This window comes from Crocodylus siamensis, chromosome 12 (genome assembly GCF_052110815.1).
Source record: "Crocodylus siamensis isolate JL-2025a chromosome 12, ASM5211081v1, whole genome shotgun sequence".
Classification (NCBI taxonomy): domain Eukaryota; kingdom Metazoa; phylum Chordata; order Crocodylia; family Crocodylidae; genus Crocodylus; species Crocodylus siamensis.
The window spans coordinates 39,783,449-39,798,198 of NC_143406.1; the positions used below are offsets into that span (position 1 = coordinate 39,783,449).

The 14,750-nt window shown below is 44.4% G+C and overlaps 2 long non-coding RNA genes across 2 annotated transcripts in view; both read right to left on the bottom strand.

Annotated features, from left to right (window-relative positions):
* Positions 1-5,706: 5,706 nt before the first annotated feature.
* On the bottom strand, positions 5,707-11,007 carry LOC149854978 (uncharacterized). Its single transcript, XR_016438668.1, has 3 exons — positions 10,960-11,007; positions 9,627-9,768; positions 5,707-6,769 (listed from the first exon to the last, which is right to left on the bottom strand). It is a non-coding gene; the product is annotated as an uncharacterized LOC149854978 (long non-coding RNA).
* An 883-nt stretch (positions 11,008-11,890) lies between these two features.
* LOC149854979 (uncharacterized) overlaps positions 11,891-14,750 on the bottom strand; it is a 200,396-nt gene continuing 197,536 nt past the window's right edge. Inside the window, exon 4 of the long non-coding RNA XR_016438667.1 lies at positions 11,891-12,094. This is a non-coding gene — a long non-coding RNA (uncharacterized LOC149854979). The remainder of the gene's footprint in view (positions 12,095-14,750) is intronic.

The following is a 14,750-nucleotide window of genomic DNA, read 5'->3' on the forward strand; positions in this document are numbered from 1 at the left end:
AACACAGAAGAAAAGTTTTCAGTTCACCAAACTGGGATGCCCGAGATAGGTTTTGGAGACAGGGAGTCACCAGCTATTCTGGAATAGGCACATGTGGCAAAGAGCTCGGTCAGTCACCTTCTGAAAACACCAGGTTGGGGGCTGTTTCTATACAGAGCATATGAATTCTGTTTCATATTGGAAAAGCTCTCTGTGCATCACTGTCAGACTGCAAACTCCATTTTGAATCTGGAGCTTATTTTCATGGGCAACTAGTGCCTCCCAAGTCTGGGGGGTGGACACCAGAAGGGCATGACCGGGGGGAGGAGGGCGGTCCCCCAGCAGCCAGCTGGCAACTGGGGAATTAGACTAACTTGCCCAATCTTTGCAGCTTAGCCTAAGCTGTGTAGCTTGGACTGAAAAGCAAGGAAACAGACATTCACATTTGATTCCAGAAATGCAGCCACATGCCTGCAGGAGCCCAGGCCAGAAGCTGGGGGGCTCTAGAGCCCCCTCCATGGTCTTCTGTAGCAGACAGCTTGACTCTGGAGGGGATCTGGGACAGAAGCTCAATAAACCAACTTAGCTTAAATCAGCTAAGTCTGATACTACATCCATTCAGGTTTCCCTTAAACTGGTTTTGGCCATTTTGAAAGCAGTTTATGTGCATGAACTTCTGTTCTGTTATAGATTTGAATTGGTTTCCTATCACTTATACTGGTTTTTGTGTAATTTTTGTCCCTAACCTTGAGGACCCTAACCTTGAGGGTCAGTGAGGATCTAGTCAGGGACTGGATGTATTTAAATCAGCTGGTCTGGACAATCTCCACCCCACAGGGCTGAGGGAATTAGCTGAGGTCATTGCGGGACCCTGGCATGACTTTATGAGCACTCGTGGTACTCTGGTGTGGTGCCAGAGGACTGGAAGAGGGCCAACGTGGTTCCCGTCTTCAAAAAAGGGAGGAAGAAGGACCCAGGAAACTATAGGCTAGTTAGTCTTACAGCAATCCTGGGTAAGCTTTTTGAGAGAATTATCCTGGTGCATGTCCACAAGGGGCCAGCAGGGAGAGTATGTTTAGGGGCAACCAACATGGGCTCATTAGAGGTAGGTCCTGTCAGACCAAACTGGTGGCCTTCTATGACCAGGTCACCAAATCCTTAGATGCAGGGGTAGCAGTGGACATAGTCTTCCTGGACTTCTGGAAGGCTTTTGACACTGTCTCTCACCCCATTCTCGTTAAAAAACTGGGGGACTGTGGTGTCAACACCTACACAATCAAATGGGTCGCCAACTGGCTGGAGGGCCGCACACAGAGAGCGGTGGTGGACTGGTCATTTTCGACCTGGAGGGATGTGGGCAGTGGGGTCCCCCAGGGCTCAGTCCTCGGGCCCGCACTGTTCAACATCTTCATCGGTGACTTGGATGAGGAGGTAAAAAGCACCTGTTCAAATCTGCTGACGACACTAAGATGTGGGAGGATGTGGGCATGCTAGAAGGAAGGAATAGGCTACAATCAGACCTAGACAGGTTACAGGGGTGGGTGGATGAGAATAGGATGGGATTTAACACCGACAAGTGCAAGGTGCTGCACCTCGGGAGGAAGAACCCGTACAGGCTGGGGAACTCCCTTCCCGTCAGCACGGAGGCAGAAAAGGATCTTGGAATCATCACTGAAGCCAAGATGAACATGGGCCGGCAGTGTGGGGACAAAGTCAGGAAGGCCAACTGCATCTTGTCATGCATCCACTGATGCATCTCGAGCAGGTCCAAGGAGGTGATCCTCCCCCTCTATGCGGCACTGGTCAGGCCGCAGTTGGAGTGCTGCGTCCAGTTCTGGGTGCCGCACTTCAGGAGGGATGTGGACAACATGGAGAGGGTCCAGAGGAGGGGGGGCAGTGGGGCAGCAGGGCAGGCCCTATGAGTGGAGGCTACGGGACCTGAACCTGTTCGGCCTCCACAAGAGAAGGCTGACGGGGGATCTAGTGGCCTGTTACAAACTAGTCAGAGGGGACCAGCAGGCATTGGAGGAGTCCCTGTTCCCCCGAGCACTACCAGGAGTGACTAGAAATAACAGTCACAAGCTGGCAGTGAGTATAGAAATAACAGTCACAAGCTGGCATTAAGGCCAGGTATAGACATTACACTTTTACTGCTATGAGTGATCAGAAATTGGCCTATACTCACAACAGAATAGAAGTTCAGCACACACAGACTGGTTTTAAAGTGGCAGAACCCGGTCTAAGTTTTACCCCCCACCAAAGGGTGAATGTGCATTCTGCTTGCTACTGATCTAAACGACACCGCTTACAGAAGACTGCATAATTGATATTGATTCCATCTCAGGCCTTTTTAATGTCTTTACCTAGCAAAGGAAGAAAGGAAATTATAAGGTTAGAGACGTAGAAATGCTGTTGGAAAATAAAATACTAGCAAAGGATAGCCAGCTGTGGCTCCCTATAGCTTTAAAACCATAAGAAATGGATTGGCTTCAGCCCCAAACTCAGACACAAACATAGACAGTGTGATCTCACTTGTAAAATATATGTATAAATATATAAAGATATAAACAATAAGTATTATATATCAAGAAGGGTTTGCACTGAATGCCTCATGAAGCAAAAGAGACATATTTCATACAACTCTAACTACCCTTTTTATGTTCCTGTTTAGTAGCAATATTATGGCCTGAAAGCATCAACATTTGACAAGTCTATACAACGTACAGCTTCTTTCCTCAGTTTCACAGCACACAGTAATCACACTAAATAAAATTTCTATAAGTTCATATCCCCCTACATATTCAGAATCTACAAAAATACATGCATGGGTATCAGTGAAGCTTTTAATTAATTAAGCAGAGCTGCACAATAATATTTACTTAGCTAATGCCATCTAATAGCTAATGGATTTCACTGAGACTTACGTGCTGCTCATGTCTCTTGTTTTAAAATGTTTGTACTTTGGGCACAACACCTGGTACTTAGAAAGACTGCACAGTCATCTGAAAATAACTAGTATTGCCGAACAGAAGGAACAATTACACGCCTCCTAGGTGACCAGTGATATTTTACTGGTTGCAGAGAACACAGATCCTGTCAAATTATAGTCAGTTTGTAAACTACTGCATTTTATCTTATATTTAAATGACCTTTCTTCACTGGAGTGGGTATATCATCAGCTTTTCCTGGTCACTCACTGAGGAACATTTCAATGTTCAAATAACAACAATGACTAGTGAAAACCAGGCATTATCCTATATTGTTATGGAGACAGAAACAAAGGAAAGAGATTCAGCATCCCCTAAACTGTTCGGGAGGGAGAGAGGAGCAAATTTAAAGGAAGTGCTTCAAAGACTGTTCCATCAGATGTATTGACAGCTTACCACTGTTCCCAGAAAAGTGATAATCAGTCATTCGCACACAAGCCTGATCCAATTTTTACTCAAGCCTGTGGAAAAACATCTATTCAACAGAGGTGTGCAAAATGGGCCATATTTGATTTTGATTCAGATTTGGCCCGAATCAGGGACAGTGATTCGATTTGTTGATTCGGATCACTGTCCCCAATTCAGTTTGGCTGAATCTGAATCTAAAGATTTGATGCTAATTCAATGCCGATTCTACTTACCTTGAGGTCCCAGGTGTGGCTTGTGATGTTGCAAAACTGGGGTGAATGGAGGGTCCCACAGGAACATGGGGAGCCCCCTGTGTCCTCGGTGGTGAACCCAGAAATGGACCACGAGTACTTCTGGCCCACTTCCAGGTCTACCAGAGAGCAGGCTGGGGGCCCCCCTACACCCCCTCTGGCTCAGCAATTGGCCACGGGGGGACCCCAGGTGCCCCCGCAGACCCAGGAGGCACCAGTTGCTGAGGCAGGGAAATGCGGGGGGGCCCATCCGCATGCTCCCTGGAGGACCTGGAAGTGAACCTGAAGTACTTCTGATCTACTTCTGGTTTTGCTGTCGAGCACACTGGGGACACCCCCACACTCCCATGGGACGCTCCATCCACCCCATCATCGTAACATTCATGAGCCTCCTGGTATCTTGAAGTATGTAGAAAAAACATTTAAAGCTGTGTCTATGTCTGAATCACTGAATATTTCCAACTCTCTGAATTGATTTGGAGGGTTCTGATTCAATTCAGAGAGATTAAAGGGTCTCCTGATTCGATTTGGATACGGAGATTCAGCCACCGAATCAGGGCACATCTCCACTGAATTGAATCAGGGGCTGAAGTTTTGCACAGCCCTACCATTCAATGAGTTTGGGATCAGACTCTAAAGGAAATCTTCAATATTTAGTGTTTATGAGTTATATTTTAAATGTTTTCCCTTGCTTACCAGGGATCTTTTTCTACCCCCTCATACCAGAAGGAACTGAGTTTTCACGTGGGCCCTGGATGTAATGTATATTAATAATATCCTTCATTTTTTCATCATAACAAAGACATTTCAGATAGCTAAGAAATTCATCTGAGCTAACACAGCAATAATATTGCTACTAGGGCTGTGCAAAGCTTCAGGTGGTGATTCAGTTCGGAGAAGATTTGGTGGTCGAATCTCCAAATCTGAATTGAATCGGGGAACCAATTTAAAGGTCTGAATTGATTCAAAGCTCTCCAAATCTTTGGAACAGATTCAGAGAGCTTTGATGATTTGGGCAGTCCTTGGTGGCTGCAGCTCCAACTCTGAGCTGGTAAATACTAGGGGGGGGGGAAGGGGACCATGTGGCCCTTAGGCCCCCCATGGCTGCCCTACTCATCCCTGCTCCCAATACTTTAAAGAAAAGTCCCAGTGCTCACTGGGTGCTGTCAGGTGGGAAGGTGATTCCCACTGCCCCCCACTGCCTCATGCTGCTCCCCCTGCCTCCCCACAGATGCCCTATCTGGGCCAGCTCCAGCCCTTTAAGGAAAAAAACAGAGAAATGCCCCAGGACTCACTGCTCCTGCAGCAGCCTCAGAGCTTCAGGGGGCTCATGCAGAGCCTGGGGCAGTGGGGGGCAGTGAGGATAGCAGTGAATCTGGGGGGGGCGGTTTTGGGGGTTTTTTTTCTTAAAGGGCTGGAGCTAGCCTAGGTGGGGTAGCCATGGGAGGGGGCTAGGGAGGAAGGGGAGGTTGGGAGGCTCATGCAGAGCCCCCCACACAGCATGGGGCAGTGGGGATCACCCAGCAGTACCCGCTGAGTCAGGGATATTTTTAAACAAGTGCCAGGAGCTGGGGCAGGTGGGGGATGGGCCTGGCTGCTTCCGTGGCAGCCGAATCTCGGAATCAGATCCAAATCGAATTGGGACAGTGATTTGAAACACCAAATTGAACCACTGTCCCCCGAATTGGCCAAATCCAAATCCAAATCCAAAGCAAGTACAAGCCACTTCGCACTGGCCTAATTGCTACAAGCTTACATTCCCCCCATATAGAGGGCTTCATACATTTTCTTCTTTGGTTGCATCCTGTCTGGTAACTTTGAAAAATAATTATTGAATGTCAGTTTATCATCTCTACATCCAGCTATATTACAGGTTGTCATATGGGGGGAAAGAAAACTTTCATTTCAATTTCAGATCTATTTAGTTTTTGCCAAGAGACTAGAGAACGAATGCAAAGAGGGATTAGCAGCTCTCTGTAGGCAGGTACTCATTAGGGAGATGTTCTCATTTTCCCTTTGCAGAATTTCCTTTGCAAATGTCATGCTCTTTTGAGAAAGGACAGCCCAGGTTACAAGAGAGATTTCATAATGCCTGCCATTTATTAGCATGAGTGTCAAAAAGCACAGATTCTCATTATGTTGATGGAGTAAACAAAAATGCCACAAAGCAACTTGCTCTAGTTTCACTGCTTCATGAAACAAGAATGGGCATGATTTCTCAACAGACATGAAGTAATTCACTGTATTCATAAAGCATCTGGCTCCACGAAGATCCCAAACAGAGACACCTAGTGCCAGAGCTTGGCAAACAAACACTGGAAAATCATAGAAAGCCAAGAAACCTTTCAGTGGGTCAATCTGAGGGCATCCCTTGTCACATCTTGGATTATACATGGCGATCCCTAATACTTCTAGGCTAAAAACTTGTAAAGGGGAAGAGAAAAGCTGAGAAGTCTTCCTGCTTTTTATTTAGAACTCAGTTTGCTTAAACACTGATAAACGTGCACCAACGTTCCTGTGCTGAGTCTTCCCCAGAATGCATACACGTTTCATAAAAATAGTCCAAAAATATTGCCAAGATTTTCCAAAGTAATACATGGTTTTTAAGTGTTCAACTTTAGATATTTGAAAAGGGGCTTGATTTTCACGGGGTGACTAGTCATCAGCTTCTGAAAATCAGGCTCAATTTAAGCCTTCTCAGGATGGACACACACAGATTGAGACGCCTCCAATGTAAATCCGAGCCAGCATCATCATTCGATGCCAGTTTCTCTGTGTAGGTGCAGTAGGGTCACTAGATCGCAAGGCCAGGTCTTCCAAACACCTTCCTGAGGGTTTGATCTATTCAGACACTTTGCCCGAGTCTTTCTGCCTATGTGATGTTAGGAAATTTAGGGCCTTGTTACACGTTACGCGCTAAGCTGCACAAATGTTGATCGGCTTAGTGCTGTTCAGCTTAGAGGAGCAGTTACACTTTTGGGTGAAAAAACATCTCTATCCCTCACCTGCACAGTTATGACTTGCCACTAGAGGCTTGGTGAGCAGGGGCAGGACTGACTGTATTTATTCAATGAATGTAGGATTCGTCCAGTTGAAGAATGAGATGGGTAGGAGCCAAGTGGGGATTTTCGTGAGATCAATCCACTGAAAAGGAAAGCATGAGAAAATAAGAGAGATAAGGTGATGGTTAAAAAAAGAAAAACAAAGGGGGTCTGTAAATATTCCTGTGAATCCTAAAGCTGAGCTCCTGAGAAAGCGCCTCACAATCTCCAGCGGCTGCGATGCCTCCCACTGCTGCCCAGACTGGCTCGCTGCTCGAGCTCCGAGAGGCCCAATCCTTTTTTTAATCTGGAGCTCTCTGCTCCCTGCCCCTATCCCTCCTGGTGCCACTGCTGTCTGGGCTGGCAGCCGACCAGGCCTTATCCCTTTTTCTCTGGAGCTCAGGAGGCACCCAGGTAGCTGGCAGCTTGTCCAGTGGTGGTGCAGAAGATGATCTCTGGAGAAAAAAGGATCAGTCCCTCAGAATTCAGGGGTTGTTCAGCTAGCCAGCAGCCCAGGGGTGGTGCAGGGGGAGTAGTCTCGAAAGAAAAAATAATTGGGCCCCAGAGCTTACCACCCCATCCCCACCATGCCATCACCGGCAAGAGAAAGTCGGTTCAGCAGTGATAGCGGCAGCAGGCAATGTGGCTTCTTGGCACTCTGGGGCTGTGATGCTCACTCTGCCCAACATCCTTGTGGGGGAAGAGGTGCTGTGCCTGGCCCTACTTCACCCCAGTGTCCCTGCTTGCCCTGCCTCAGGAAAAGCCACTGCATCCTAGGATGCTGGAGGATTTCAGCTTGGGTGGAATAGCTGTGGTAAGTGGCCACACCTTAATGGAACAGGAGCAAAACTAGGTAAATTAGAGATAATCAGGCCCTGGAGTGGTGTGACTTTAAGCTGAATAATGAGTGCTTTAAGCTTTAGGTGATTTAAAAGGTGTTAACGTGCAGCCAATCCAGGCGTTAAGAGCTCCAGAACGTAATGAGGCCCGTGGTCTCTCCATCTTGTTGCATTTGTTGCTTCCCACAAAATGAAAGTTGTTCTCTACCCCAGTCTTGCTCTTCTTTCCCAGACCGTTTCCTTCCAGGAGAGTTCTCCTTCTCCCCATATCCCTCCTTTAAACCACCTCCTCCCTTTTCTCCTTTCCAAATTTTCTGTCCCAGCTCACTCACTCATCTCTCACAGCTCTTTCCCTCAACCCTTCTATGCTTTATTACCTATTTCTTTGTTGTTCTGTCTCCTCCTCCCTTTCCTTTCTTCTTCCCTGCATTTTTTCTTGTGCCCTGATTTCCTATTTTTTCTTTCTTTTCTGACTGTCCATTTCCTATATTCATATCATGCCTTCTTCTCCTTCGGTTTCTTTTCCATTATCCTCCGCCCCAGTGGTTCAAATTATATCTCTGATCCTGCACTGTACCTTCAGATCCAACAATCAATGCACCCTCTCGAGTCCCAATCCTTCCGCCTTTTCTAGCCCCTGTAAGTTATACTCAGCCTGCTGTCTTTCTACTGAGTCTCCCAAAGGAATTCAGACTGGCCAATTTTCTACCTGCAACAGTCTCCCCGGTATTATTCACTGCTCCAGACCCATGTAATCGATTCCCCCAGTCATCTTCTACCTTCAGCTCATATTTTTCCCTCCTCAGCCCGTGCTGTAAGCGCTCCTGGCTTCCTTCTCTGCTATCCCTGGCCCAGCCATAATCCTTTGTCTATAATGAGTTAGTGTTATATTTCCCCCCAAATTTTCCCCATACCCAGACTCCTAACCCTTCTTTGTCAATCATGGTTCTCAATTAGTATGCAACGTTTCACTGCCCTCCTGCACATGCAGCAGGAGTAGGAGGCAGCCAGCCCCTTAGAAAAACAAAAGGGGAATTTTTGGACATTGCATGAAGAATACCGCTTCCAACAATCATGAGCATTTACATCCTGAGGGCCATTCTACTCACCCCAGATGATTAAAGCATTCCCCCAAGGGTAGTAACTGAGAACTAGAGCTGTCTTGCCAACAGATTCTCTTTTCCGGCCTCTGCTCAGAAGACCTGGCTAGGATATTAGCTAGTCTTCGGGCCTGAGAATTTGGGCATACTAAATAGTCATGCTCCCTCCAGTTCAGGTATTAATTCAGCCTTCTTGACCACAACAGGTGGTAACATTGAAATGGTGTGCTCAGGAGGTACATATCATGGGTCTCACAGGATCTCTGGTTTCCAGCTCAGCAGTGGCAGTTGTTAAGAAATATTTATAATTTTCCTTTTTTTTGTTTTTCCCCTTTTAGATGTTTTGTTTTTCCTTGGCACCGAATCGATCGTATAAATGCTCCCTTTCAACCCTTGTCTTCCTTCTTTTTTTTTTCCCTTTGTCCTGTATTGTCCATTCATTGCCTGCATATATACTAACAGACTCATTTCATAGCTCATACAGGAAGAAAATTCCCCCCTCCCACCTCGGCAGCAAACACACATTAACATTAATGGCAGATGTGCGTGCATGCAGACTTGAGGAGGAGAAACAGGCTGGGTCATGATCCTGTGGCTCGTAGCACCAGTTGCTATGTTACCTTCTTTATTTTTTGAACCTCCCGTTGCTTTTAAACAGATGCCTGGCAATTTGTGGCAGGTTTGAAAGGCATACCTTCATTTTCTCTGTCGTAACTACTGGCAGGGTTGCCACGTTCATAGGGATGAAAGCAGCATGACAGTAGAGGAGAACTGAAAATGGCAGCTAAGGACAGAACTGTGTTGTGGGGGATTTCTTTGAACCGATTTCCCTAAACGTTTTGCACTGAAGACCCCGTTCATGGAGCGCTGCCACCTTCCAGAGAGGAATCTCTTAAACACAATACAGAAAAAAAGCAAGCCAATTAAGCCACCCCCAGAACGAGTTAATTATGTCTCATCCTTTGTGAACTACAGAGTATTCTGCTAGGCATGTGAAGCAATCCCCATGTAAAAAACTCACCTGGGAAAGGAACAACCTGACGGTCTGGAACAGCATCAGAGGCACGTAAACAGCTCGTAGCAAGGAAGCTGGAAGAACTGGCCTGAGGGTCTTCATAAGTGGCATATCCATCTAGCACTGTCAGCTATGAGAGGCAAGTAGCCTTTAAAAGAAACAAATGCAACAATCTTATTTTAAAATGTGATTCTAGTTGGGGAAGGACATAATAAGGGTCTCTACAGGCACCTCTACAGACATAAGAAGGACCTCTACTTGCACCTCACATACCTTCTTGTCATATCTCTGACTATGCAAATTTAAGGCAGATTTCATAGATTTTAGGGTCGGAAGGGCCCTATTAAGTCACTGAGTCGGCCCCCCTGCCCTGGGCAGGAAAGAGTGCTGGAGTCAGATAACATGATCACCTTTGCTTCATCCGCACCCTTCTCCATCTCACTGACTAGGGTGCAAGGGAAAAGTGATTCAGTTCAGGATAATTGCTCCAGAATAATTAACACATTGTACTTGTGCTGAGCCATCGAGAATTATATTTGTGCATTCTTCGTGTGTTGTTTTACCTCACCTGCTATAAAAGCTATCCAGTCGTAACATGAGTTACTCTGTCTGCGCATAAAAACAGAATTACATTATGCTGATATTACTAGAGGAAGCCAAGTTTTATGCCTACCAGCTCTGCAAAGCCAATACAAAGGGAAGGGAACGAACTGGAGCCAAATATGTCTTTTCCCGTCATCAAAAATAACACCGGCTAGATCAGCTTGATTTTAAAATTTCCCTAGTTCAGATGCTGGCAAGTTGGAAACCTTGTTTTTGGCTAGTAAACAATGCCCCACAGCAACACTTTCACAGAAAAAACCTGCCTGGCTATAACCACACTTCTGTACTTCAGGCATTTTATCCACTAACTTCAGTGGATGAATTGACTTCATTATATACAAGTCTTTGCATTAATCATTTGAAGATGCTAAAACATGGGATTCTTTTTAATGGACTGCTAGACTTGCTGTCTGGGATTCCTAGAGGTCTGCTGCATTGGTTTTGAAAAAAAGAAACCCCAACACCTACATTCATAGCTATGCAGGCTAGACATCATATAGCATGACGTGGACTTCCATATAGCCTTGAGCACAGCAACGTAAATACAAATATTGCATATCTTGGCTCACTAGCCAATATGCTGAGAGTAGAGACAGTGACATCAAAAGATGTTCTGAGCAAGGACTGTGGGCCCTTGTACAGCCTGTAAATATTTTTCAAATGTCTTCTCTTGCCTTCATCAGCATGAACTCTCTTAAAATGAAAAAAACAAGCAAGTTCACATTGCAATACTTACATTTATGTTTGGTGTGTTGGTTTTTTTTAAACATTCCCGGTTTTGGTTCCATCTGTGCAAATCAAAAACTATGATGGAATAAAGCATAAAACCTTATTAAAAAATACTAAGCTAAATTATATGCAATTAAGGTTTCATTGTCTTTCATCTCATAATGGCTAACAACACTGCAGATGACAACCTTCTTATCAAAAATAGTTTCTAATACAAATTGCTTTTGACTGTATTTACGGTGTCACTTTTAATCAGCTAAATTGTCAGGCTAATGCACTTTTACAATCTGCATTGCACAGAAAAATATAATAAAGAGGGGCTGGGGTGCAATTGCTGCAGGCTTAAACCAGCTGTTTATTTCATGCCAATTTTTATCTATTTAGTAAGTTTACTTTTCTACCCACCTTTGGAAAATGCTACGTATAAATGGACTGTTTATTCTGATGGAGGCAGGATCTAGGAGAGAATTACTCTACTTAGACTGAACATTTGCCTATGTGATTACACTCACCCTACTGAGGAATTAGTAAATACAAGCTAAAAATAACCATTGGAGTGCAGATACCCTCTGTAATTGTTGCCCTACTATTATGTCACTCTCAGGTAGAGTTAATGAAAACACTCTATTTGTGTGATTTAAGGGCTTTATTCAAGACACTTTTATCCCTGCAGGGGAATTTTCTCTCCGTGCACACTCCCTTTCTCATACGCACAACACTTCTACAAGGACAGAGGCGTTACCGGCATTCAGCATTCAACTACCATTCTAAAACTCAGCCACACGCTGGCATTTTCTGCAGTTTTCCCTAGTGCATGTTAGACAGGGTATGTGAAATAACAGGTACAGATATTTCCCCTATACAGAAAGAGCAAGCATTTAAAAGCAGATCATGCGGACCTGAAGCAGGAGAAACTACACCTTATGCTAATGGTCTCCCAGATGAGCACAGCAAATCCACTGCACCAGTCCAGTCCTGCATTTCCCTTGTGATCCAAATCCTTTGCCCAAGATGCTGCTCTTGCAGCCTCGAGCACCAGAGGAAGTGCTGATTCTGAAGGTCACTCAACGACATGAGTTGTTTGTAGTTACAAGGTCTGTAGCAGGCAGGGACCTGGAACGCTACCCCGTGGTGCATCGCAGCTATGGGACAAGATAGACAGAAGCCAGAGGAACATTACAATATTTTGAGGGCTATATCCTCGGCTCTTTCAAGCCAGCATGTAATCGATGGAGCTAAGCTGACTTTTTCCCTACCCCTGTCCTTTGCCTTCTTCACAACTCACAGATCCTGATATTTTGAACTGAATGGTTTTGAAGCGTCAAATTAAGCTTATTCTTAGTTTCTGTTTTGGATGTAATAAGTCAGAGCACTTACCACTTTGTAGAAGTGAGGCCAGCTTTAAAGGGTGAAAAATTCTAGCCCTCTTCAGTCCCTGACAAATACACCCATTGATTTAATGGAGTCAGTATTTCACCCCAGGTGTATGAAAGGGTTTTCAGAGTTACCTACTGGGGCTGGGGTAGTTCAGCTCCTCTGAAACGCAAATCTACTGGATCCTTTAGATTTGAGAATTTCAGCATGTAGAACCAAACAGTTGCTTTGATGGGTATACCCCTATGCCTTTACAGCTGTGTGGTCTATTCTTAATGCAAATCAATGAGTACCACGTAGCCAAAGTTCTTCAAAGCATTTGACAAACAGCCACTGAAACATAGGAATAAAAAAAGTAAAGACCCAATGTCAAAAGCAATCTATGATGTCATGGTTCTTGCAAGAATTATGATTTGTGATCATTTGATATTTGTTTGAAATATCCAAGACATGAAAGTAAATTGGGTAACCAGTTTCAGGGAGCTGTAGGAATAGATTTTTTGAGTTCACTGTCTAAACCAAAATACTGGGGAAAAAAACCTTTCAGGTCAACCTAAAATAAAAATTCTCTGTTTTTTTTGGGTTGTTTTTTTGTTTGACAAACTGAAAAAAAATAATTTTACATCAGCAGAAACATTTCATTGAACCCCAAATAAATCTTGTTTCTTTCTTAGGTTTTTCCTTAAAACATATATAAATGTGGTTTCAACACATCATTTCCAAATGACAAATACAATAGCTTCTTTTTTAAATGAAACATTTTTTTCTGTTTTCTGGTCAAAAGCATTTGCTGAATTTGGCACAAATTCATGAACAGTTTTGGACAATTCAAACTTGTATGTTTTTGGTGAATAAAGTGTGTAGTCTGAAAAATTTCACGCAGCTCTACCCTTGAGTTCTGCCCTGTAAAACCAAAGTCTGCATGGTTGGCTGATAGAAAGTAGGAGCTGATTAATAAAGGAAAGGAACAGTGAAGACTCACTGGGCTTGTCTATATGAGACACTAAATGCACAGTAGACTAATTCTACTGCGCATTGCACGTCATGGCAAAAGTCATGCTAATGAGCTAATGTGCAGCAGTATCAGTCTACTGCGCATTAGCAATACTGAAAAGGCATGCGCCAGCATTACTGTGCTATAGCGCTGGTTACTGCACATTGAGTTAGTATCTGTATACAGGTACTACATTTAATGCACAGTAACTATGGCACGTTAATGCACATGTAGACGCTCCCACTGAGACACAAATTCCTCTGAGAACTGAACCATGGCAACTCCTGTTGCTTTTTAACATGTACTTGACACCTGGGTAAGTTATGCTTGGTTTGCAAAAGTGATCTCAGGCATATCAGCTACTAAACTCATACTGTCCACTCTGGTCACAAAATCAGAGCTCAAATTACTGACACTAAGCTGAGACTATATGGAACACAAAACAATTCTGAAGATATGATTTTATCTATTGAACATCCCTGCTTTTCCATTTGTTTCCCACCACCCACCTGTAATATTTCCCCCAAAGTACGCTTATTAAGCAGCAGCCAGACATATGATTTATAGGCAAAGCTGCGCCCAGGTAGAATATTGTTCATGATGTATTAGCAGATATTTAAAGCTAATTGTCAAGGTTGTTTTCCCAGTAATGTACTATAGTATTGGAGTGGTGGGGGAGGGATGAATTGTACCTTAAAATATTTATCATCCTGACAAAATAGCAAAGTGTGCGTGGGGGGGGGGAAGCATAGCTGAAAAAGCTTTACATCTACATGTAATTCAAACTATAATGGATTAAAATGTTGGCTTTTAAGTGACAGCAGCTGGCTAAGTGCTGGAGAGTCATATGCCCTATAAAAATTTACATATGAATTTACTTTGACTGAGGTGTGTCTCAAACCGGCAGAGTCAATTAAATTACCAAGTACTTCCCTGCAAGATGTGTACCCTCTGTTGAGAGCCAAGTCCCCTCACAAACAAGTTCCTCTACTGCTGGGTATGGCCCTGGTACATCTGGCTGGCCTGTCGTCAGCTGATTGCCAAGTAAGCTCTAGCTTCCGGTGGGGGGAAGTTTTGACTTGCTAACCTGCACATAGGCAAAAGTGGGTGAGGAGCCTTAATACCCCAGCATTTTCTCTTAGCAGCAGTATCCTGGAGGGCATCTTCAGAAACATTCCTGGCTCAGAGAGCTAGCCTGGCAACTCTTCCAACCTCCATTTGAAAAATGTAATTTGCTGGCTGCTTTGTCCTCAGTGTCATGGAAGTGTCTTCTTCCCAGTCCCAGCAAAGATGCCCTGTCCACAGAGGAAGAAGCTTGCTTCTCTAATAGAGAACCCTAAATCATCCCTCATAAAAAATGCAAAGTGCCAAATGATTCTTGAGAAGAAGACCATCCCCCTTTACCCAGGCACCATTCAGACAAGGCATAT